Source organism: Aquarana catesbeiana, linkage group LG02, assembly GCF_042186555.1.
Source record: "Aquarana catesbeiana isolate 2022-GZ linkage group LG02, ASM4218655v1, whole genome shotgun sequence".
Taxonomy (NCBI): domain Eukaryota; kingdom Metazoa; phylum Chordata; class Amphibia; order Anura; family Ranidae; genus Aquarana; species Aquarana catesbeiana.
Genome location: NC_133325.1, coordinates 323,926,940 through 323,950,117, shown reverse-complemented (window position 1 = coordinate 323,950,117; position 23,178 = coordinate 323,926,940). Strand labels below are relative to the sequence as shown.

Below are 23,178 nucleotides of genomic sequence, written 5' to 3'. Positions count from 1 at the left end.
CCCCAGCTCTCTGTATGTTACACACTCCTGACCCCTGCTCTCTGGGCATTACATATTCCTGATGAGATTAAATTTTCATTATTCAGAGATTTAGATGTATCTGATTTTCCAAATTACAATAGTAACAAATGTAACCACTTGCCTACTGGGCACTTTTACCCCCTTCCTGCCCTGGCCAATTTTCAGCTTTCAGCGCTGTCACACTTTGAATGACAAATGCGCAGTCATACAACAGTGTACCCATATGAAATTTTTATCAATTTTTTTTACACAGTAGAGCTTCCTTTTAGAGATATTTAATTACCACTGGGTTGTTTGTTTAGAAAAAAAAAAACGAAAAAAAGACCAAACATTTTGAAAAAAAGAACATTTTTCATACTGTGTTATAACATTTTGAAAACAGGTAATTTTTCTCCTTCACTAATGATGAGACTGCACTGATAGACTGAACTGATGGGCACTGATGAGGTAGCACTGATGGTCACTGATAGGTGGCACTGGGAAGGCGGCACTGGTGTGCACTGATAAGCTGGCACTGATGAGGCGGCACTGACAGGCGGAACTGATAAGCACTGATAGATGGCACTGATGGGCACTGATAGGCTACACTGATGAGGAGGCACTGGTTGGCAGCACTGGTGGGCACTGATTGACAGCATTGGTGGGCACTGATTGGCAGCACTGATGGGCACCAGTGGGACTCCACTGATAATCAGGATATTGACACAAGCCAGTTATAGGCTCTCTTCTTCCTTCACAGCTGATCACATGGTAAAGGCCTGCTGTGATCCAAAGGGCTCAGTGATCACAGAACGCACTGCCTGCATGCCGTAGGGGACGCACGGGCAGCACAATCACGGGAGGACGTCCATGGATGCCCTCCCGGCAAAGTAAGTCCCTGCTATAGCCATCTTTCGGCTATAGTGCCGGAGGAAAGGGGTTAAACGAATCTGAAGGAAAGGATAAAATAAAATATAAAGAATAGAGTAAAACAGAAAAGAATAGAAAAGAATAGAAAATAAAAGAATAGAAAATAAACAAATACAATTGAAAGGAATAGAATAGAAAATATAAGAATAGAATAGAATAAAATAGAATAGAATAGGATAGGAAAGAATATAACCATCTTCTGAAATTCTAATTTAGAATAGAAAAGAACCAGCTATTCTTCACAATTAATTCAGATCGATTTGATATTTTCGATTCAGATCGATTTGATATTTTCGATTCAAATCCGATTTGAGCTTGATTCAAATACTTTAAATAAAACTGAATCCGGTCAAAAACGAATAAACAAAACAAAACTAAATGAAACAAATTTTGTTATGAATGCAACAGAGCAAAATGAGTAACTTAACTAATTGATCTGAAACAAACCAAGTTTTTGGTGGTTTCTCTAAATTTTCCCCCTGTGGGATAATAAGAACTTAAAGGAGCTGTTGGCAATGGGGAAAATTGAGGAATGGGAATGAAGTGGTATCCACTACCTGGCCCAAATGTATAGTGCTGGTAGGCTGAAAACATTCCAGGAGATAAGGGAGGAATATGCAGTCCCAAATAGGTCTTTTTACAGGTACCTGCAGGTAAGACATGCCCTGGATGCACAGTTTGGGGGGAGGGCAGTGGAGTAGAGTGAAATGCCCTCTCTCCAAAGGGTGGTCAATGCAGGGACGTCTAAAGGATTGGTTTCTGACATGTATGGGTGTATAAGCAGAGCTGAATTGCAAGGTGATAGGGGACTTTCCATTAGATCCAAATGGGAGGAGGACATTGGGCAAATAACAATGGAACAATGGAGCAGAATATTGGGATCAGGGCTGGAGGTCTCGCTGTCCCCTTAACAGATTGTATCCCATCTATTTTTGTTACACAGATCATATTACACCCCTTTGAAAATGTTTAAGTTTGGTAGAAGGTTGGACGCGAAGTGCCCAAGGTGTGGGGGCGGGACGGGTGACTTGGTGCATATGGTCTGGAGATGTCCCAAGTTGCATAGATATTGGAGTAAAATAGTGGAAAAAATAAATTCCGTATTTGGGAAATCTCTAATCTTGGAAGCCAAGTCATGCGTCTTGGGATTGGTGGAAGGGAATGGCGGGTCAGGAGATGTACGGATTGCAATTATTAGATGTTTGTTTCAAGCAAGGAAGCTGATTGCACAGAAGTGGCAGGTGAAGTTTAGGGGAGGGGATTGGAAAGGGGGGATTGTATTCTTTATTGCTTTCCTTGTGACATATAAAATGTAAAATGAAGAATTTTATTTTTCAATAAAAAGTATTTGATTTAAAAAAATCAAATGCAGCCTCACCAGTGCCCATCAATGCAGACTCACCAGTACCCATCAATCAAACCCTCACTGTGCCCATCAATGCAGACACACCAGTGCCCATCAATGCAGACTCATTGTGCCCATTGATGCAGACACACTGTGCCCATCAATGCAGACTCCCTGTGCCCATCAATGGCAGCCTCACTGTGCCCATCAATGCAGACTCACTGTGCCCATCAATGCAGATTCACCAGTGCCCATCAATGCAGACTCACTGTGTCCATCAATGCAGATTCACTGTGTCCATTAATGCAGCCCATCAATACAACGCAGACTCACTGCAGCCCATCACTGCAGACTGACTGTACCCATCAATGCAGCCCATCAATGCAGACTCACTGTTCCCGGTTCACATAGAGCAGTGATCTCCCGCTGTGTCAAGGAATTGGATTTGAATTGCAAATCGGCAGCCACTGTAACAATGTCCTGCCTCCTAGACCGACTCCTACGATAGACGTCACACTGATTCATTTTCCCAGCATTGAATCAGTGTGCTGTCAATCACAGGAGTCGGTCTAGAAAGCAGGACGTTTGAGATACGAACTCAGTGTCACAGTGGGAGATCGTCGCTCTGCATGACACATACAAGGAGAGGACCAGGGAGGACTGCGTACCCCCCCTCCCACCCGTTGGTATGCTTCGGTGCCCAGATTGGCCCTGCTGGGGACATTAATAATTTTTTAGGATTCTCCCCGGACAAAGTCTCCCCGGGACATCAGTCAGTTTCCCGTGAATGTCCCGGGAAATCCGTGACAGGTGGCAACTATGGTTACACTCCTCAACCCTGTGCTTTGTGCAAATTACACATTTGACCTCTGAACATGTCAAACTCCTGGCCAAAATGTTTATTGTTTCAACAGTTACTTGTTGCTAAAAGTTCACTGATAAATTATTAAAGTTATTCTTTAACCACTTGCTGACTGGCCCATAGCAGATTTACATCTACAGGGCGGCTACGCTGTGCAGAATCACGTATATATCCGGGTATGGAGCACACATGCTTAAAGGGATTGCAAACCCTTGTGTTTTCCTTGCTATGCAATAATGTAAAAAAACACCTGGCAGTCACTGGCCCCCCAGCCCCCCCGTTTTACTTACCTGAGCCCATTCATCTCTTCGGCGGAGACGCGCTGTCCCTCTCTCCACGGGGTCCCAGCTCTTGATTGGATAGATTGATAGCAGCACAGCCATTGGCTCCCGCTGCTGTCAATCAAATCCAATGACGCGGGTGCTGGGGGGCGGGGCTGAGCCTGGCATTTGTGTCTGTGGACGCAAATGTTGGACTCGGGAGAGCGCCCGCAAGGTAACCCCCTCAGGAGAGTGTTTCTTCCTTGGAGGTTTTCTGATGCGGGGAGGAGACGCGAGAGCTGCAGGCGGACCCCAGGAGAGGATGTTCGGGGCAACTCTGTGCAAAACGAGCTGCACAGTGGGGTTAAATATGACATGTTTGTTATATAAAAGAAAAAAAAAAAAACGATCCTTTAAGATGTAGTAATTAAAGCTAATATTTTAGGTATATTGACTGTGGCATATGTGTGCCATGCATATAGGCATAGCTCCCAACTGCCCCTGATTTTCAGGGACTGTCCCTGATTTGGAACAAGGTCCCTCTTTCCTCCTCATCTGTCCCTCATTTTGGTCTGATCTATATAGTTGTATATAAAATGTACTTTTGATCTTTCAAAAAGTGTTTTCCAGTTCTAAACATTCCATCCAATTTATAAATCACTGTACAGTGGAACCTTGGATTACGAGCATAATCCGTTCCAGGAGAATGCTTGTAATCCAAACCATAGCAAATGAGTTTCCCCATAGAAGGCAATGGAAAGATAATTTATTCCGCATTGACTTCTATTGCAGGCAATACCGCATGTGGCCAGAGGTGGGGGGGGCGCCGGAGAGCCTTGGAAACACTCAGGGACAGCCCGGCTGAACTTGGAAACCCTCGTAAAGGCTCGGAAACACTCAGGAACTGATTATTTCCGAGTATTTCCAAGTTATTCCGAGTATTTCCGAATGGTTCCAAACCGTTCCGAGTGCCACTGGCTCCCCCGCACCTCTGGCCAAATGTGGTACTGCACACCCCATTGGCTTGAATCCTGCTCATTTTGTGAGACAACACTCGCAAACTGAGTCAGGATTTAAAAAAAAAAGTTGCTCGTCTTTCAAAGCGCTCGTTAACCGCGTTACCCGTAAATCAAGGTTCCACTCTATTTGTAAATTTCAAAAGCCAGTATAAAGGAATAGTAGTAGTAAAAAAAAAGCACTTGCAGGTTTAACTAATCTTTTTTTTCTTTAATTCTCCTTTAAGGTGGTGTGGCAAGGGGTGTGTCCTATGCCTACATAATTTTGTTAATAGGCATCGCTCGCTCCCATCTCAAAGTTGGGAGGTATGTATACTGTATGTGCATTTAACTATGCACCTTTAAGACCCTCTCAGTGAACAATTTGCCCACACCCTACATTTGGCATGTGCACCATCTTATTCCTCTCTTTTAGGTGTCCCAGGCCTGTCACACTCTTAGCAATGTTCCTGTTGTGCAGTATGTGTCCTCTACAATGCACTGCGAGTCAGACCAGCCCTTGTGCTTTTATGTATGTTAAAGGCTGTTTTCACCAGAGCTGCACAAGATTTATGGGCTGGTGATTAAATCACTGCGCAGAATAAAAGCCCATCTCCAGAAAAACATAAAGGAGAAGGGTGGGAAAAAAAAAAAAAAAAGTAAAAAAATACAGTACATACTCACATATATGGCTGCAGCATCGCTGGCTCTAAGACCAAGAACTGCTGATCACTCAGTTCTCAATCTTCACTGAGAAGGGAGCAATGATTGTCAGTCACCATTCTATGATCTGCCCCTCCAGCACTCACTGGATCGCTGGGGGCTGTGGAGGGGGTGGGAGCTGCTGGCTCAGGCTATCAATGGCAGGCTGAGAGGCTGAGTCAGGTGCTGGTCAAGCATCTGGGTGGTTCCCGACCTTAAAGGAATTGTAAGGGCAGAAGGATTTTTATCTTAATGCTGCAGCTTGGCTCGGGTGCACCCATAGCAAACTGCTTGCTGTGGGGGCACTCGACAAGAGGGAGGGGCCAGGAGCAGCGAAGAGGGACCCGAGAAGAGGAGGATCTGGGCTGCTCTGTGCAAAACCACTGCAACAGAACAGGTAAGTATAACATGTTTGCTATTTTTTTTTTAAATACTGGCTTTATTTCCAATATGTATATGGTGACAAGATATCATACATCACTTTTCAGACTATAGTGAACCGATTCACAATGGACACTACTGCTGAAGCAGCTTGTAGGCAGGTTGGAAAGTGTATACAGTTTAGTTAGGCAGCAGCCAGCTCAGACTGGGCAAAGGGTTAAAGTGGTACTAAAGGCTGAAAGTGTTTTATCTTCACGTACTCTAAAATACCTTCTGTGTGCAGCAGCCCTTCCCAGGCCCCCCAATCCTTACCTGAGCTCCCTCCAAACCAACGATGTTCATGATAGCCTTGGCTGTATGGGAACATTCCCTCCAAATTGGCTGAGACAGCAGTGGTAGCCCATTGCCTCCTACTGCTGTCATTTACAGCCAGTGAGTCAATGAGGAGACAGCGGGGGGGGGAGGGGGGGAGTCCGAGCCACGGCTCTGTCTTATGGATGCAGCGGCTCGGGAGTGAGTACACAGCGGTGCTCCCAGGGCAAGCGGCTTTCTCTGGGTCCACCGGGGGACCCAAACAGAAGAGGATTGTAGCTACTCTGTGCAAAACCACTGCACAGAGCAGGTAAGTATAACTTGTTTATTTAAAAAAAACAAAGCTTTAATATCACTGTTAGGGTCCTTACACATGGGACGGATCCGTGATGATCCGCCCCGTGAACATCCGCTTGCTCAGCTGGGATCGCTCCGTGGATCCCCGCTGAGCAGGCAGATGACAGGTCCGTCGCTGCACACTGTGCAGCGACGGACCTGTCAGAGTGCCGCTCTTCCCTATGGGGGATCAGATAATGACGGACCGTAGAGTCCAACGTCACCTGATCCGAAAACGGATGGAAAAAGTAAGTTTTTCCTCCGTTACACTTTTTCGGATCGGAGCGAGTTGGATGTCAGTGGACATGTCACCGCTGACATCCGACACTCCATAGAGGTCTATGGAGGGTCCGTTCAGGTTCGCCTAAAAAACTGACAGGCGGACCTGAACGGATCGTTCATGTAAAAGAGGTCTTTTTGCTCAGTTCCCAGGCTTTTGTTCCTAGCAGGCCCACCTGTGCTAAAAAAAGGGGGATCAGCTAAGGTCCGTAGCAGCGAGCTGTCAGAGCAGGAATGTGAATGCAGTATCAATAAACTTGAGTGCTGCGGGAACCTGGAAATGCGGAGAACATCCAAGCCATGGAAAATGCCATAATAGACTCTCACCTCATGGAGGTATGCCTGGTCTGCTACATTATTCTTCTTAGGATTAGGGACAAGATGTTGTTCATATTGAACTGTATGACCCTAGAGGTGCTAGTATCACAGCATATTGGCACATTAAAGCAAATTTAATTTTCCTCCAACCCACCTCTCCTCTACTTCAATAGAGCTGTACTTTTTTGCAAATTTGCAAGTGATGGCCTGCTGAGGACCTAGGACCTACTGAGGAAACTCCATTTGGGGCGTAGCGTGTATATGAGTGGTACTTGCTGATGATGCCTTTATGTTGCACATTTGAAGGATGGCGGTGAGTTGGAGTGTTTACATGTGTAATGCTGATTTTTACCTTTTTATGTGAGTGTTTTTATCCCTTTGGTTTGACAAAAATAATATACTGTATACAGTGAGCACTATTAGTCACTTTTTGTCATTTTATGCCATGCCTTGCGAAGGATGTTGGTAGGAGGAGCCATGACTGAAGGAAAATTGGAATGATGTATCTGTTATGGAAAAGCTCTTTTGACTTCTTAGGAAGCTCTGAAGTCCAGTACAGAGCATTTCTTTGATGATCCTGAAGGAAAGTTTCAATTGCTGGCTAATTTAATGTTTTTTTTGGAGCCCCCCAACAGGGCTCCTAAAAAAAAGAATTAAAAAAATTGTAAAATAAAAAAATGATATAAAAACATTAAATAAAAAACTACTGACACCAGTGGTGGAACTATGAGGGTCACAAAGGTCGAATTTGCAAAAGGGGCCCTGGCGTTTCGCAACTGAGTTCTGAGGGAAGGGCCTTGGCTGGGGGTTAGGGGGACCCTTCGTGATTTCTTGCATGGTTACAACGCTAGTGCTACCAGGTCCACTGTACTGCCTGAATAATGGCAGCTGGGGGGAGGCAGTTATGTCCTTAGGCATAACATACCTACCTGTCAGCATTTTTTAATGTCACGTAGGCTCGTTCACAAGTGTGGATATACTGTCAACTTTCTAAAAAGCTTTCTGTGTTGGGTCACTTTTCAGAGGCTGTCTGACAGGTGGCGAGGGGGCAATATGTTCCTCCTCAGTGCCTGCTTTGTCCTTCAAAATGATGAAGCACCATGCCCTGTAAGCGGGAGCAGCACAGCCCCATTCACATGAAGTGGCATTACTGCCAGCCAAAAAGCGACATGCCTGGGTGGGTGACTGGAGGGTAGTAAGACCCCTTTCACACTGAGGCACTTTCATGTTAAAAAAAAGCACCTGAAAAGCTCACGAAAATGTATTTCCATCAAAATCAATGAATGCTTTCACACTGGGGCAGTGCACTGGCAGGGCGGTGAAAAAATGCCCCTCTCCATTGAAATTAATGGGAAACTCTTCAAAAGCGCCTGAAAAGCTCTTCAAAAACGCTCGGGGTTTTACTGGCAGTTTTGAAACCCCTCAGTGTGAAAGGGGCCTAAAACCTTGGCGTCCTGCGTAAATGAGCTCATTCACACAGGACGCCAACGTTTTAGGCCCCTTTCAATTTCAAAGGGGTCAAGTAAACAGAAAGGTGTCCCCCAATGACAATGTGTAGGAATTGTCCAGAAATAATGTGTGTCTTCTTCTCCAGAGAAGTTCCAGGCTCAGCCATGGACCACACTAGTAGTATGTAGCCTGTGCTCACAGCAAGCCCCATAAAGCTCAATGTTCTCCTGACATCTCCTCACAGAGGAGCGAGGAGAAGGGGCGGGGACACCGGGAGGAGCGGGCTCTCCTACAGCCCAGTGACATGGATTCAAACACGGGGGGAGAGCCGCTCTCCTCCTCCCCGCTCTGCCCAGCTCCGTTCATTCTCCGCCAACAGCATTCCCATGTGCTGAGCCCCGTTCTGTCAGGACACCATAGACCGCGGTGGTGAGAGGAGGAGGAGGAGGAAGGAGCGCACCGCGGTGGACCGCACAGCCAAGGAATAGCGGGCACCCTCCAACATGTCAGTCCGGGGGCAGAGTGTGGAGGAGTCATCTGCAGCAAGCCCAGCAATGCACCCGGCTCCGGGGATGACGAGCTGAACGGGAGAAGGAGGAGGAGAGCCCAGAGCCTGCAGGTAAAGGCAATGTCATCCCGAGATGATAGCAGCACAGCCTGCTTTGTTCATCCATAGACAAAGGAGAAGAGCGAGACCCTCACTACTATACAGTCTGCACCTCCGCTGCTCGCACCTTCCCTCCCTGTGTGTGTGTGTGTGTGTGTGTGTGTGTGTGTCTACACACACTTCATACAACAGTCATAGACATACATACACACACACACTTCATACAACAGTCATAGACATACATACACACACACACTTCATACACACACACACTTCATACAACAGTCATAGACATACATACACACACACACTTCATACACACAGTCATAGACATACATACACACACTTCATACACACACACACACACTTCATACAACAGTCATAGACATACATACACACACTTCATACAACAGTCATAGACATACATACACACACTTCATACAACAGTCATAGACACACACTTCATACACACACTTCATACACACACACTTCATACAACAGTCATAGACACACACTTCATACACACACTTCATACACACACACTTCATACAACAGTCATAGACACACACTTCATACACACACTTCATACACACACACTTCATACAACAGTCATAGACACACACTTCATACACACACTTCATACACACACACTTCATACAACAGTCATAGACATACATACACACACTTCATACAACAGTCATAGACATACATACACACACTTCATACAACAGTCATAGACATACACTTCATACACACACTTCATACACACACACTTCATACAACAGTCATAGACACACACTTCATACACACACTTCATACACACACACTTCATACAACAGTCATAGACACACACTTCATACACACACTTCATACACACACACTTCATACAACAGTCATAGACATACACTTCATACACACACACTTCATACAACAGTCATAGACATACACTTCATACACACACTTCATACAACAGTCATAGACATAGACTTCATACACACACTTCATACAACAGTCATAGACATACACTTCATACACACACTTCATACAACAGTCATAGACATACATACATATACACACACACACACACTTCATACAACAGTCATAGACATACATACATATACACACACACACTTCATACAACAGTCATAGACATACATACATATACACACACACACACACTTCATACAACAGTCATAGACATACATACACACACTTCATACAACAGTCATACACACATACTTCATACATACACACACACGCACTTCATACATACACACGCACTTCATACATACACACACACTTCATACTTACACACACACTTCATACTTACACACACACTTCATACATACACACACACTTCATACACATATATACACACACACACACACATATATACTCCATATTATGAAGTGTGTGTATATGACTGTTGTATGAAGTGTGTATGTGTGTGTATGTATATGAAGTGTATGTATATGACTGTTGTACGCAGTGTGTGTGTATGAAGTTCACACACACACACACTTCATACAGCAGCCATATATACACACACTTCATACAGCAGTCATATATACACACACTTTATACAACAGTCATATATACACACACTTTATACAGCAGTCATATACACACACTTCATACAGCAGTCATATACACACACTTCATACAGCAGTCATATATACACACTTCATACAGCAGTCATATACACACACTTCATACAGCAGTCATATATACACACACTTCATACAGCAGTCATATATACACACACTTCATACAGCAGTCATATATATACAGCAGTCATATACACATACTTCATACAGCAGTCATATACACATACTTCATACAGCAGTCATACACACACACATACTTCATACAGCAGTCATACACACACACACACACACACTTCATACAGCAGTCATACACACACACACTTCATACAGCAGTCATACACACACACACACTTCATACAGCAGTCATACACACACACACTTCATACAGTAGTCATACACACAGACACACACACACTTCATACAGTAGTCATACACACACACACTTCATACAGCAGTCATACACACACACACACTTCATACAGCAGTCATACACACACACACACACACTTCATACAGCAGTCATATACACACACACACTTCATACAGCAGTCATACACACACACTTCATACAGCAGTCATACACACACACACACACTTCATACAGCAGTCATACACACACACACACACTTCATACAGCAGTCATACACACACACACACACACACTTCATACAGCAGTCATACACACACACACACACTTCATACAGCAGTCATACACACACACACACACTTCATACAGCAGTCATACACACACACACACTTCATACAGCAGTCATACACACACACACACACTTCATACAGCAGTCATATACACACACACACACTTCATACAGCAGTCATATACACACACACACACTTCATACAGCAGTCATACACACACACACACACACACACACACACACACACACTTCATACAGCAGTCATACACACACACACTTCATACAGCAGTCATACACACACACACACACTTCATACAGCAGTCATACACACACACACACTTCATACAGCAGTCATATACATACACACACCCGGGTATAGGCAGCATATATGTTATATTGAGCACACATCATGAATGGTGGAATGGGCACAGCTGTACATGGGTGACATGTATGTGTGGAGGTGAGTTCCCCTGTACATAGGTGACTTGTATGTGTGGAGGTGAGTTCCCCTGTACATGGATGACTTGTATGTGTGGAGGTGAGTTCCCCTGTACATGGATGACTTGTATGTGTGGAGTGGAGTTCTCCTGTATGTGGATGAATGGTATGTGTGAAGGTGAGTTCCCCTTTGCCCTGGTTCACATTGATGTGATTTGGCATGGGATTTGACATGTCAAATTGCATGCCAAATCGGCGGCAATTGCCATCAATGGCTCAGTCCCAATCGGAGTAGTTTCTGTACTACTTTTGGCGATTTCGGGGTGCGATTTCCATTGACATCTGTGCAGAAACCCACACAGATGTCTCTGAAATTGCCCCTGAAGTTGGGACTGACACGCAGTGAGTTCAGCTGAACTCGCACAATTTCATTGCCGCTGTCAGTGTGAACCTGGGCTTTGATGAAGATTTTTTTCTGAGGAGTGCTGTGTACACAGGGAAATGTACCTTACGCAGGGATTCCTAGAAGGAGACATTCTGGGGAGAACACTAAAATAAGTGAAAGATTCTCAGCTCTGGTATTGTGCGGAGGAACCTGCCTGAGGTTTTCTCTAACACTTCCAAGATCTGGATTTTGGGTTCTGGTAACAACAAAGTCACATTATTTTTGCCTGCAGTTACCTGGTTCTATTTCCCTGCAAACATCATTTGTGTTATTATAGTTTACAATGTTATAGGTCATATATGTGCTCTATACAGGCTTTTTAATTAAAGGCTGTGCCAAGAAAATGGTTGGTGTGGAGAGGGTATAGCAGGCAATTGGATTGTATTTGCCAAAAGCATTAAGAGCGAAATTTAAAGTGATTTTGAACCCTGTGATTTTTTTTTAGTAGTTCAGCACCTTATTTAGTCATATACTTTGGATGCAGCTCCATTCTTTTAGGGCTCTTTCACATGGGCAGTATATACAGGTGGTTGAGCCATGGTTTTTGAACCCCAGCCGCCCAGCTAAATTGTACCATTGCAGCCAGACTGGACTGTACACATACCATGGCTGCAACACAGAGTTTGACAGATGGCACCACCTGCCAAATGCACCTATGAAGGTCAATGGCAGCCACAAGCCAAATGCTTGGTTTTCAGTGTGGTTTTTTAATGCAAAGTTCATCTTGTATTAAAAAAAAAAAAAAAAAAAAGGCAGACCTTAATTTTCTCCTGGCCTGGCAGCTTTTGCTCTGCCTCCCTCTGAAAAGCAATCCACCACAAATTGTTGTGTCAGAGGGTGGTAAGCACTGCTGTCCATGTAAAAGAGCCGTCAATCCTTGCCTCTGTTCCAGTTTAAGCTGGTGACTTGATCACTGTCCCGGGTTTCTTTTATCAGGGTGGCCCCTTCCTCGTGCAGTGTCCTATAGAGTCACCATTGCATTCAGTGTCTGCCTACAATGTGTGCATCAATAGATACAGACAGCCCTATAGCCTAGGATTGCAAGGCACTCCCCTTCTCCTTCCTGCTCCCTCTCCCTTCTCCAAGCTAACAGACTAACTGCAGACTGCAGTGCCCACTGTTATAGGAGAAGCAGTGAAAGTTGTAAATTGCAAGTGCTTGGGTAAAAATGTTACTAGTTTACTAGGGGAATGTATATTTTTATGAGCTCAACATGTTAATCTAAAAAACAAAGAAGGTTTAAGTCCCGGGTCACACATATGCGATGCGGGAACTAGCGCGATTCCTGTGCGGGTTCCCGCATTGCATGTTCACACCACTCTCTGTGAACTGCTGTGGGTGTCAATAGAAAGTTAATGACACCCCCAGATCAGTTTGCAGAATGGTACAGAAATTGGATCGCATGGGTGTGAACACCCATCTGATCTGATTTTGGGTGGATGAAAAAAAGGGGTCCTGCACCATTTTGGAGCAACTGCAATACCATTTCAGCCATACAGTTTGTATGGCTGAATTCACATCGCACAAACATCCCATGTGATCTGCCCAGCAATGTTGTGCGAATCAAATGCAATGTCTGTGTTCGCACAAGTGTGAACCCAGTCTAATACTACCTAATACTACTTTAAGGATGTGTTCTGTTGATGTGCAGAGTGAAAAGCAGCCAAATAGATTTTAATTTACCCAAATTGTTTAGGGAGGAATGAATTTTGGATCATTTCTTGTGAGCACTAGCATATCCTATAAATCTGCTTTATATGTGACATGTAATGTCAAGTGGAGAAAGTCAGCTTGGAATAGTCTCCATGTATTAGTCCATCTCTGTATCTAGTTTGCTTGTGTACATCTCTAATTACAGTAAGGTTCAAAACTATAGAAACGTGTAACCACCTTCTAAGACCTGGCAGTAAGGATGGTGATCAAAGACAAACGGCGGTGTCACCAAGCTGGTGTGTATTCAGAAGCCTAAGAATAATGCCGTAAGAAATTGCAGCAAACAAGTTCTCCTACCTGGGTGGGGTACTCTCCATGTTCATAAAATTGAGACAAGTAAACACTGTAATGCATTGATGTTTTAGAATCATTTTTTTATGTACAATATATGCTTCTATTAACCGCTTCCCAACCGCCTCACGCAGATATACTGCGGCAGAATGGTACGTACAGGCAGATTAACGTACCTGTATGTTGCCTTTTAAGAGGCGGCTTGCGGGTGCGCACGCTCGCGCCTGCCGGGAGCTCCGTGAGTGTGATCGGGGGTCCCGTGGACTCGATGTCCGCGGGAATACCTGCGATTGTCTCACGGAGAGGAAGAACTGGGAAATGCTGGTGTAAACCAGCATTTCCCTGTTCTGCCTAATGACACTGCTGCTGATCACCGCTCCTCGTGATTGGGAGCGGTGATCATTGTCATGTGACACATAGCCCATCCCCCCCACAGTTAGAATCACTCCCTAGGACTCACTTAACCCCTACAGCGCCACCTAGTGGTTAACCCCTTCACAGCCAGTCACATTTACACAGTAATCAATGCATTTTTAAACACACTGATCGCTGTATGAATGTGAATGGTCCCAAAATAGCGCCAAAAGTGTCCGATCTGTCCTCCATAATGTCGCAGTCACAATAAAAATTGATTGCCACCATTACTAGTAAAAAAAAAAAATATTAATAAAAATACCATAAAACTATCCCCTATTTTGTAGCTGATATAACTTTTGCGCAAACCAATCAATAATCGCTTATTGCGACTTTTTTTTAACCAAAAATATGTAGAAGAATACGCATCGGCCTAAACTGAGGAAAAAAAATGTTTTTTTATATATTTTTTGGGGATATTTATTATAGCAAAAAGTGAAAAATAATGCGTTTTTTTTTTTTTTTTTTTCAAAATTGTCGCTATTTTTTTGTTTATAGCGCAAAAAATAAAAACCGAAGAGGTGATCAAATACCACCAAAAGAAAGCTCTATTTGTGGGGAAAAAAGGACGTCAATTTTGTTTGGGAGCCACGTTGCACGACCGCGCAATTGTCAGTTAAAGCGACGCAGTGCCGAATCACAAAAAGTGCTCTCGTCTTTGGCCAGCCAAATGGTCCGGCGCTTAAGTGGTTGAATAGCCATGAATAGCCATCAACCTATAAACAACCTCATCTAAGCTTTAATAAGTGAATCTTATATAAGTGAATTAAAGATTAACTCTGAGAATAGCTATTTTATTTTATATTTGCTATGTGATTATAAACTACCTCCAGTGATCCCTGTTCAATGTGTGGTTGGGATTGTGAAAATGTAATTATATTCACCCTGTACCCAGCGCTGAAATCCAGTGCTGGGACTTATGGCCCATACACAGGATCCGAAAAACGGACGACAGATCGTCCGTTTTTTTTTTTTTTTTTTTTTTTTGCATGCTAGTCGCATTTCTAAAATGGAGAGGTTACTAATGTGCCGAAAATTCTCGTACGACAGAATAAAAAAATCAGAAGTGATGTCATGTTTTGTAGTGTATTTCTATTGTATTTTCGGACGACAACTGTACTGATTAACCACTTGACCAGCCACCGTCATTATACTGCAACAGGTCCGCCGGCCACCCGTGATTGCTGGAAAAAGACAGATCCCTGTTCTGACAGGGGAAGAGGGAGAGATCTGCTGTTCCTAGTGATTAGGAACAGCAATCTCTCTTCTCCTCCAGTCAGTCCCATCCCACCACAGTTAGAAACACCTCCTAGGGAACACATTTAACCCCTTGATCGCCCCCTAGTGTTAACCCCTTCCCTGCCAGTGACATTTACACAGTAATCGCTGCATTTTTATGTGCCAAAGTTTCATAAGTGTCCGATCTGTCCTCCACAATGTCGCAGCTCGCCACCAGTACTAGTAAAAAGTATATAAATAATAAAAATGCCATAAATCTATCCCCTATTTTGTAGACGCTATAACTTTTGCGCAAACCAATCAATATACGCTTATTGCGTTATTTTTTTTTGTTTTTTTGTTTTTGTTTTTTACCAAAAACATGTAAAAGAATACATATTGGCCTAAACTGATGAAGAAATTAATTTTTTATTTTTTTGGGGAATATTTATTATAACAAAAATAAAAAAATCTTGTTTTTTATTTTTTTTTTTGTTTATAGCGCAAAAAATAAAATCTGCGTGATCAAATACCACCAAAAGAAAGCTCTATTTGACCGCGTAATTGTCAGTTAAAGCGACGCAGTGCCGTATCGCAAAAAATGGCCTAGTCATTAAGGGGGAAAATCTTACTGTCTGTAAGTGGTTAAATGAAAATCGTACGAACTGGTATCGTATGAGAAAATTTTTTGTGTTTGTCCGATTGGATAATATCGGATGAACTGTCGTGATCGGCTCTCGAAAGCTCTGTACTAACAATCCGATTATCATACGATCGCTTCGAAAGCTGTATTTCTTGTCCGATTTTCGGATCGTGTTTACGGGCCATTAGGCATCATGGACATGGTCGCAAATGGGCATACAGTGCTCATGAAGCATAAAAAGCCAGCGTAAGGAAACCACTGGTGCAGCCCCCTATTGCAACGAATAGCTGTATGCTGCTACATGAGGGTTTAAGCCAGCGCTTACGTAATCTTACACATGGGCATACAACATTGGACACAGACTGCCAGCGTAAACTTTCATAAAGCAGCGTACATACATTGATTGCAATGGGAGGCTATACGCCGCAGCTGTGGCTCCCTTGATCCAAGTGGCTCTTCAGCTGCCCAATCACTTTTACAGGATGAGGAAGAGCCCCCCTTTTGCTGCCACAGATGTTGTTAATTCCTTGTGAAAGCAATACAGTTAAATAAAAAAATAAAATAGAGTAAAAAAACAGTAAACCACCCTGTTCCCCCATGCTCGAGTGCAAAAGCGAATGCACATGCATATGTAAACAATGGGAGGTATTGCCTCAGAGAGTGAAAGCAATAATTCTACGGCCAGAGCTCATGTTTAACTCTAAACTGGTAACCTGTAAACTGGTACCTTTTGAGGTACTGTAATTTGTCGCCGGATGTGCAAACTGTAAAATCTTGATATATTTGGTATACACTTACTCCGCGCAACATCATTTTTGATATTTTACCAAAAATTGGGTATTATATTGTGCTTGTGTATACTAAAATGCGCTTGACTATTTTTTTTCCTAATAATTTGCATTTGTTAAATTGCTGTGCAAAAAAAAAAAAAATTGCAACAACCACCATTTTATTCTCCAGGGCCTCTACTTTTAGAAAATATATATTGTTTGGTTCTCTTTCTAGCAAAAAGAAAGATTCAGATTTTTACTTGTATGTGAGACATGTCAGAATTGACCTGGGCATCAAGTGGTTAAAGTACTGTGCAGATTAAATAAATGTAAATGTTTTCCTTAATGCAGCATCAGCAACTCATGGTATAGGCTTTAACAGAGGAAGTTTATATTTACATAGCAAATGTAAACAAAGTGTTAGTTTTTTTTCCCCTGGAGTTCAACTGTAAAAGAAATTCTAATGGTCCTGAAATCCAAGTCCTTGTTCAGGCACTTGATCTTACAGGGTGACAACTGTCACCCAGTTTTGCTCTCGTGTTGTCACCCTGTTGATCGAGAGTAAAAGTAGATGTGTCAACATACACTGCTAAGGCACGGTCCACTGTTGTCTCTGTAGGTCAGAGGGTCCAAAGAAATTATGTGTAACCAACCACACCGAAGCAAGTGCATGTAAAGAAAGATGTAAAAAAAAAGTGCAAGAGATCAGCAGCACTAAGATGAAAAATAGACATTGATACAAATTGATACAAAGTGCTTTATGAAACTAAATATTCAGTTAGGGTTTAGATCTTAGCATGTGTGTGTTTTTAATTTTCAAATCCAAAAGGGAAAAATGTGACTTGTATCATGACACATCCTACTGAACTGCATGTACAGACCTGAATGAAATTATTGCCTGATAAAAAAATTGCTGATATTAACATATGACACCCTTGAGGCACCAGAGGTAAGTGGAATGAATGGGCAGTGTGGCTTTTATGCCTCTGCTACTTTCTTTAAAAGCTGAATTGAGGGATAAGTAAATATTGTCTAAGTACAAGAGGCATGTGCATTTCTAGTGTGCTGCGTGTAGTTCTTCCAGATCTGTGCAGTAATCCAATGTAAAACATTTCCCTCTGTGTAGGAGCCTCCTGTAATAAAGACCGTTCATTGCTCTCGCCCCCTGTGCAGGGTGACCGGTCCGGTCTCTGCCCCGCTCCTCTAGTTTTCAGCAGGCAGCCTGTGGTAGATAGAAAGTATTTGATGCACACAAAAGTGAATTTATAGCCTTTGTGACTATTGTAGAATATTTGTAAATGAAAGTTTGTGTGCCCAGAGTTCATCTTGTGTTAGGATCGATTTCTGGACTCGCCATCAAGCATGCCCTTGAAAATTCTGGATAACAAGGCACCCGCCAGTCTTCTAATGCATAACAATGCTGGTTGAACTGTGACGTTCTCTCCCACTCAGCCAGCCAGTAAATACAGCACATGTAGGGTGGCATACTTGTTCTCTTTTCTCTGTAGAAAAGGAACAATCGCTGCCCAGTCAACAAGTTGGGAAAATGGAGTGTGTGATAAAAAGCACTTCTTACAATTTGAAGTCACTTGTTATAGCTCCCCGGGGAAAGCTCTGTATATCTTAATACCCATCTGATTGTATGATGACTGGATGCATCTCTTGCAAGGATTGCCTGTTACGGCAACTCAAATATTCCCATGTAACACAAGCGGTCACAGATTCCAAAACCTGTATGTATGCACATCTGTATTCCAAGTAAGGAAAACAAATGGTTCTGAAAAGTAGCACAGTGTCAGCATTCCCCGGTAAATGAATGCAGGCAGTGATGTGGAACGTAGACAGGAAGCTGCACCTGTTTCCAGCCTTTGGTTGCTGCAGGTATGAAGGCATGGGGGCTGATGTATGAAAGGAGGAGAAAACTAGCAGCATTGCTCATACCTACCATTCAAATATCAGCTCTCGTTTTCAGATTTGTACTGGAAAAGGGTGTTTTCTGCTTTAGTGTTGTTCTGTGCTTTGGGGCGTGTAAGCGTCCCATACAATAAGTAATGCTTTGATAAATGGTAAGGTCAGGCTCAATTAGAAAGCAGTTCAGAAGTTAGCCATCTAATGACATTCATGATCAGCACTGACATGTACCTAAGCTAGTTAAAAGAGCCTGTGATATTCAGTTACTGCTTTGCTTTGGGGGTTAATCCTGATACTGGACTTGCTGCCCAGTGAGCCACTGATCTGGAACAGGTATACAGGATGGCAAATCCAAGATCTGATTTCACTGGCTGCATGCTTTCTCTAGGTCAGTAAATTCAGTGGGTTGTGAATAAGGGCTGAAGCTTTGGAGCCTGTATCTTTAACTGCTTCAGCCCCGGAAGATTTTACCCCCTTCCTGACCATTTCACCGATTCAGCACTGCGTCGCTTTAACTGACAATTGCGCGGTCGTGCGACGTTTTACTCAAACAAAATTGCCGTCCTTTTTTTCCCATAAATAGAGCTTTCTTTTGGTGGTATTTGATCACCTCTGCGGTTTGCGACAAGTTTGAAAAAAAGCATTATTTTTTTTACTTTTTGCTATAATAAATATGCCCCAAAAATATATAAAAAAAATATTTTTTTCCTCAGTTTAGGCCGATATGTATTCTTCTACATATTTTTGGTAAAAAAAATCGCAATAAGCGTATATTGATTGATTTGCACAAAAGTTATAGCGTCTATAAAATAGGGCATAGTTTTATAGCATTTTTATTATTTTTTTATTTTTTTATTAGTAATGGCGGCGATCTGCAATTTTTATCAGGACTGCAACATTATGGCGGACACATCGGTCAATTTTGGCATATCTTTAGGACCATTGTCATTTATACAGCGATCAGTGCTATAAAAATGCATTGATTACTGTAAAAATGTCACTGACAGTGAAGGGGTTAACCACTAGGGCTTGATCAAGGGGTTAACGTGTTCGCTAGTGTGTGTTCTAACTGAAGGGGGCTGTGTATGGAAAGAGATATATCGCTGTTCATACTCTGTAAGAACAGACGATCTGTCACTTCTCCCCTCAGAGAACCGGAAACTGTGTGTTTGCACACACAGATCCTGGTTCTCCATATGCCCAGAGCAATCGCGGGAGCCCGGCAGTGATCACGACCGCCGGGCACTCGCATCGGCTCCGTGGGCAAGCAGGGGGCGCGCACGCCTCCGGCGGCGCACACTGTCCCCTAGTGGCCACAGGGCGAAGCGACGTTACATAATGTCGTTTCGCCCAGCCGTGCCATCCTGCTGCAGTACAGCTGCGGCGGATGGTCGGCAAGTGGTTTAAAACAGAAACAGAAGAAAGCATATTTCAATTCTCCAATAATAATAAAACAACTACTAACAATATAACAGCCTAGTGAAAGTTAAATGTCACTGTCAGTCATTTGAACTCATTTCACACCCTGGCTCTTCAGGGTTTGTTCAGCTTGGTTCTTGGAATACAGTACATTTATTGACTGGCCACTTTATTAGGTACAATTATCTAGGGGTTCACCTGGCCAACAGCTATACTTGGAAAGTCTGGGACATTCACATGTTGCTCATTTGGTTTCAGGGGCCTGATGTGTGGCAAAAAAAACATTCCCCAAGGCATTACATTGCCAGCTTATTGCCTAGATAGATTACCCAATACATTAAAAGTGCACCTGTGCCAAGACTATGGACATTAAATAATTTACATATTCTAAACAAGCAGTAAAAGATCTTAAAAAATGGCTACCCCTGACCTTCTTAGCTGTTTTTATTGTGAAATAGCAAAGGGGGGATTTCGGGACTTTGGATGAGGTGGGTGAGAGTGGCTAAATGATAAGTCGGTTTTGAAAAGGATACCTTTTATTGTCAAAAAGCATCACAGCAAAACATAAATGCAATGAGTAAATATGCAATCACATGTTAAAAACCATGTGTGGTGAAAACAGTAATACAGCATGGCAGGCCCATAGTATGGTAAATGGTAAGATCTTCCATGTGGAAACAAAATAAGATCACAGAAATCTACTACATACAGTATATTGGAATCAATAAATTATCTACAGAATGGGTGCGTCCAGTAAGACCAAAACGTTTTGTGTATATAAAATTGCACTCTTCAGGGGCAGGTGCACTTGGGTCTACAACAAAACATGAATATGTCAATATGTACCAAGGTTAAACCATATGTGTGAGGAGTATATACATATAGTATAGTATATATAATTGTTGCACCTGTGTGTCGTTGGGAGGAGCCCGCTGATCACTCTGTGCACATATAGTGTTCCCATTCACTGTCAGCCTTTCCACCAGACAGCACATCCTATCCCTCACTGCATCAGGTAATTATTTGCTCACCTTTTCGACCCCTATGTCCCTTTAGTATTTCCACATTACCTTTCATGATGTTTTTTTAACCCACATCTTTACTCTGGCTATAGTCCTTCTAGCCCATTTGTTATATCGCACTCATATCCTTTATTTGGATTTTGGTGTTGGGTTTCTATTATTGTTTACCATTCTATTATATTACATTTCATTAGCGGTACACTATAATATGTATTTACAATGCACCTATTGTAATTAATTTCTAGAATTTCAACCCACACCTACCACCATTTGGTTATGTGTTTCTCATCTTTGTTGGGATCATGGTATGCGCCCAGTCTTTTCATTGCTGGGTTCCGGCATTGAAAAGACTGGGCGCATACCATGATCCCAACAAAGATGAGAAACACATAACCAAATGGTGGTAGGTCTGCTGACCATACAGCTGTCCACAGGCCAGAGTCTGGCCTCCAAGACCCATTCTTTTTCTATAGGCCGCTTTGTACGAAATCAATTATTCATTGCATATTTGTAGTCTTTCCAAACGGGCAGCTGTTATTTATTTATAAAGCACTTGTCAGAGTAAAACAATGTAAAGTGTTTGTGGCTAGATAGATGAGTGTTTACAACAAACAACTGTGCACCTACTGGTTTCTGGGAATGAAAAGTTTATGTTCTGATACCCAGGCTACAGGTATGTTTTTTGCATTGAGTTGATTAATCAAAGGTGTACATAATCAACGTAAGCTGGTTGTGCATCAGTAGAATTTCCCTAAAAAAAATTTGAATTCCCAGAACATTGGTTTGATTTTCCAATGGTTAGTGGGGTCAGTTGGTTTGTTTCTCTGATGGTTAGTGAAGCAAAGTCAACATTCATTTTGCAATGCAGTGATAAGAAAATTCAAAGGAGCAAAATGGATTTTTTTTTTTTTTTTTTTTTTGAAGGAACATTGTAACTGTGATTGTGGTTTTTGTTCAGAAATTTTTTTTTTTACATATTGTACTGAAACCTGTTTAATATATCAGGGATTCCATTTAAATACCAGGTCTTGGTGACCTATTAATGGCTTTCGGGTGAAAATATTTTACTCAGTGATGTCAAGTCAGAATGTTCTGACGAATGATTTTTCAGAATTTCCGTATGAACGTTCAAGCAAAAATCTGCGTATGTCCAACTTAGGTCTCAGTGCTGCATGTGCCTTACAGTACTGCATAGCAAGTACATTTTTTTTTTTTTTTAGAGTTTCCATGCGAATGTTCAAACAAAAATAACTTCCCCCACCCCTTTTATTGGTAGTTAGTAGCACTGTTATTTAACCCCTCCATCTACCATTATTGGTCAGTGGCAGTTATTTAATCCCTCCACCTCACATTAGTGGGTAGTGGCAGCTTTATATAACTCCTTTTACTCCTTTCCCCATCATTGGTGGTCACTGAACTTAAACCCCCCCCCCACACACACAGCAGTGTTCATTTTGGCAGCAAATTTCAATTTAGTTTTAGTCATATTTTAGTCTTTTGACTAAAATGGTGTTTTAGTCGTATTTTAGTCATCTGAATTGTTTTTGTTCTAGTCATATTTTAGTCGACTAAAATCTCCAGTACATTTTAGTCGACTAAAATCTCATACATGTTAGTCAACTAAAATCTAATGGGTTTAGTTAAATTTTGATGCATTATTTAAAGATTTCTCTAGAATTTCTAAACTAATTATATACTCCTGGAGTAAAAATCTAATAGCATGTTATTATTTATGGTATTAAGGTTTGAACATGCACTATAGACACAGATTAAGCCGTTGTGACTTACAACGTCTTTATAAATAAAACCAAGTTTCATAAACAAAAATATTGCTTTTCTGACAAACAGAAGTGCA

The 23,178-nt window shown here is 42.4% G+C and overlaps 1 protein-coding gene across 4 annotated transcripts in view; it reads left to right on the top strand.

The window, feature by feature from the left end:
- Window positions 1–8,404: 8,404 nt before the first annotated feature.
- ST6GAL2 (ST6 beta-galactoside alpha-2,6-sialyltransferase 2) overlaps window positions 8,405–23,178 on the top strand; it is a 249,127-nt gene continuing 234,353 nt past the window's right edge. For 2 of the 4 annotated variants that reach the window (XM_073614794.1, XM_073614791.1), the window contains exon 1: window positions 8,406–8,788. The gene's annotated coding sequence lies outside the window, so the exon portion shown is untranslated. Of the gene's footprint in view, window positions 8,789–23,178 lie in introns of all 4 variants that reach the window. The other 2 variants (XM_073614793.1, XM_073614792.1) reach the window with 2 other exon arrangements.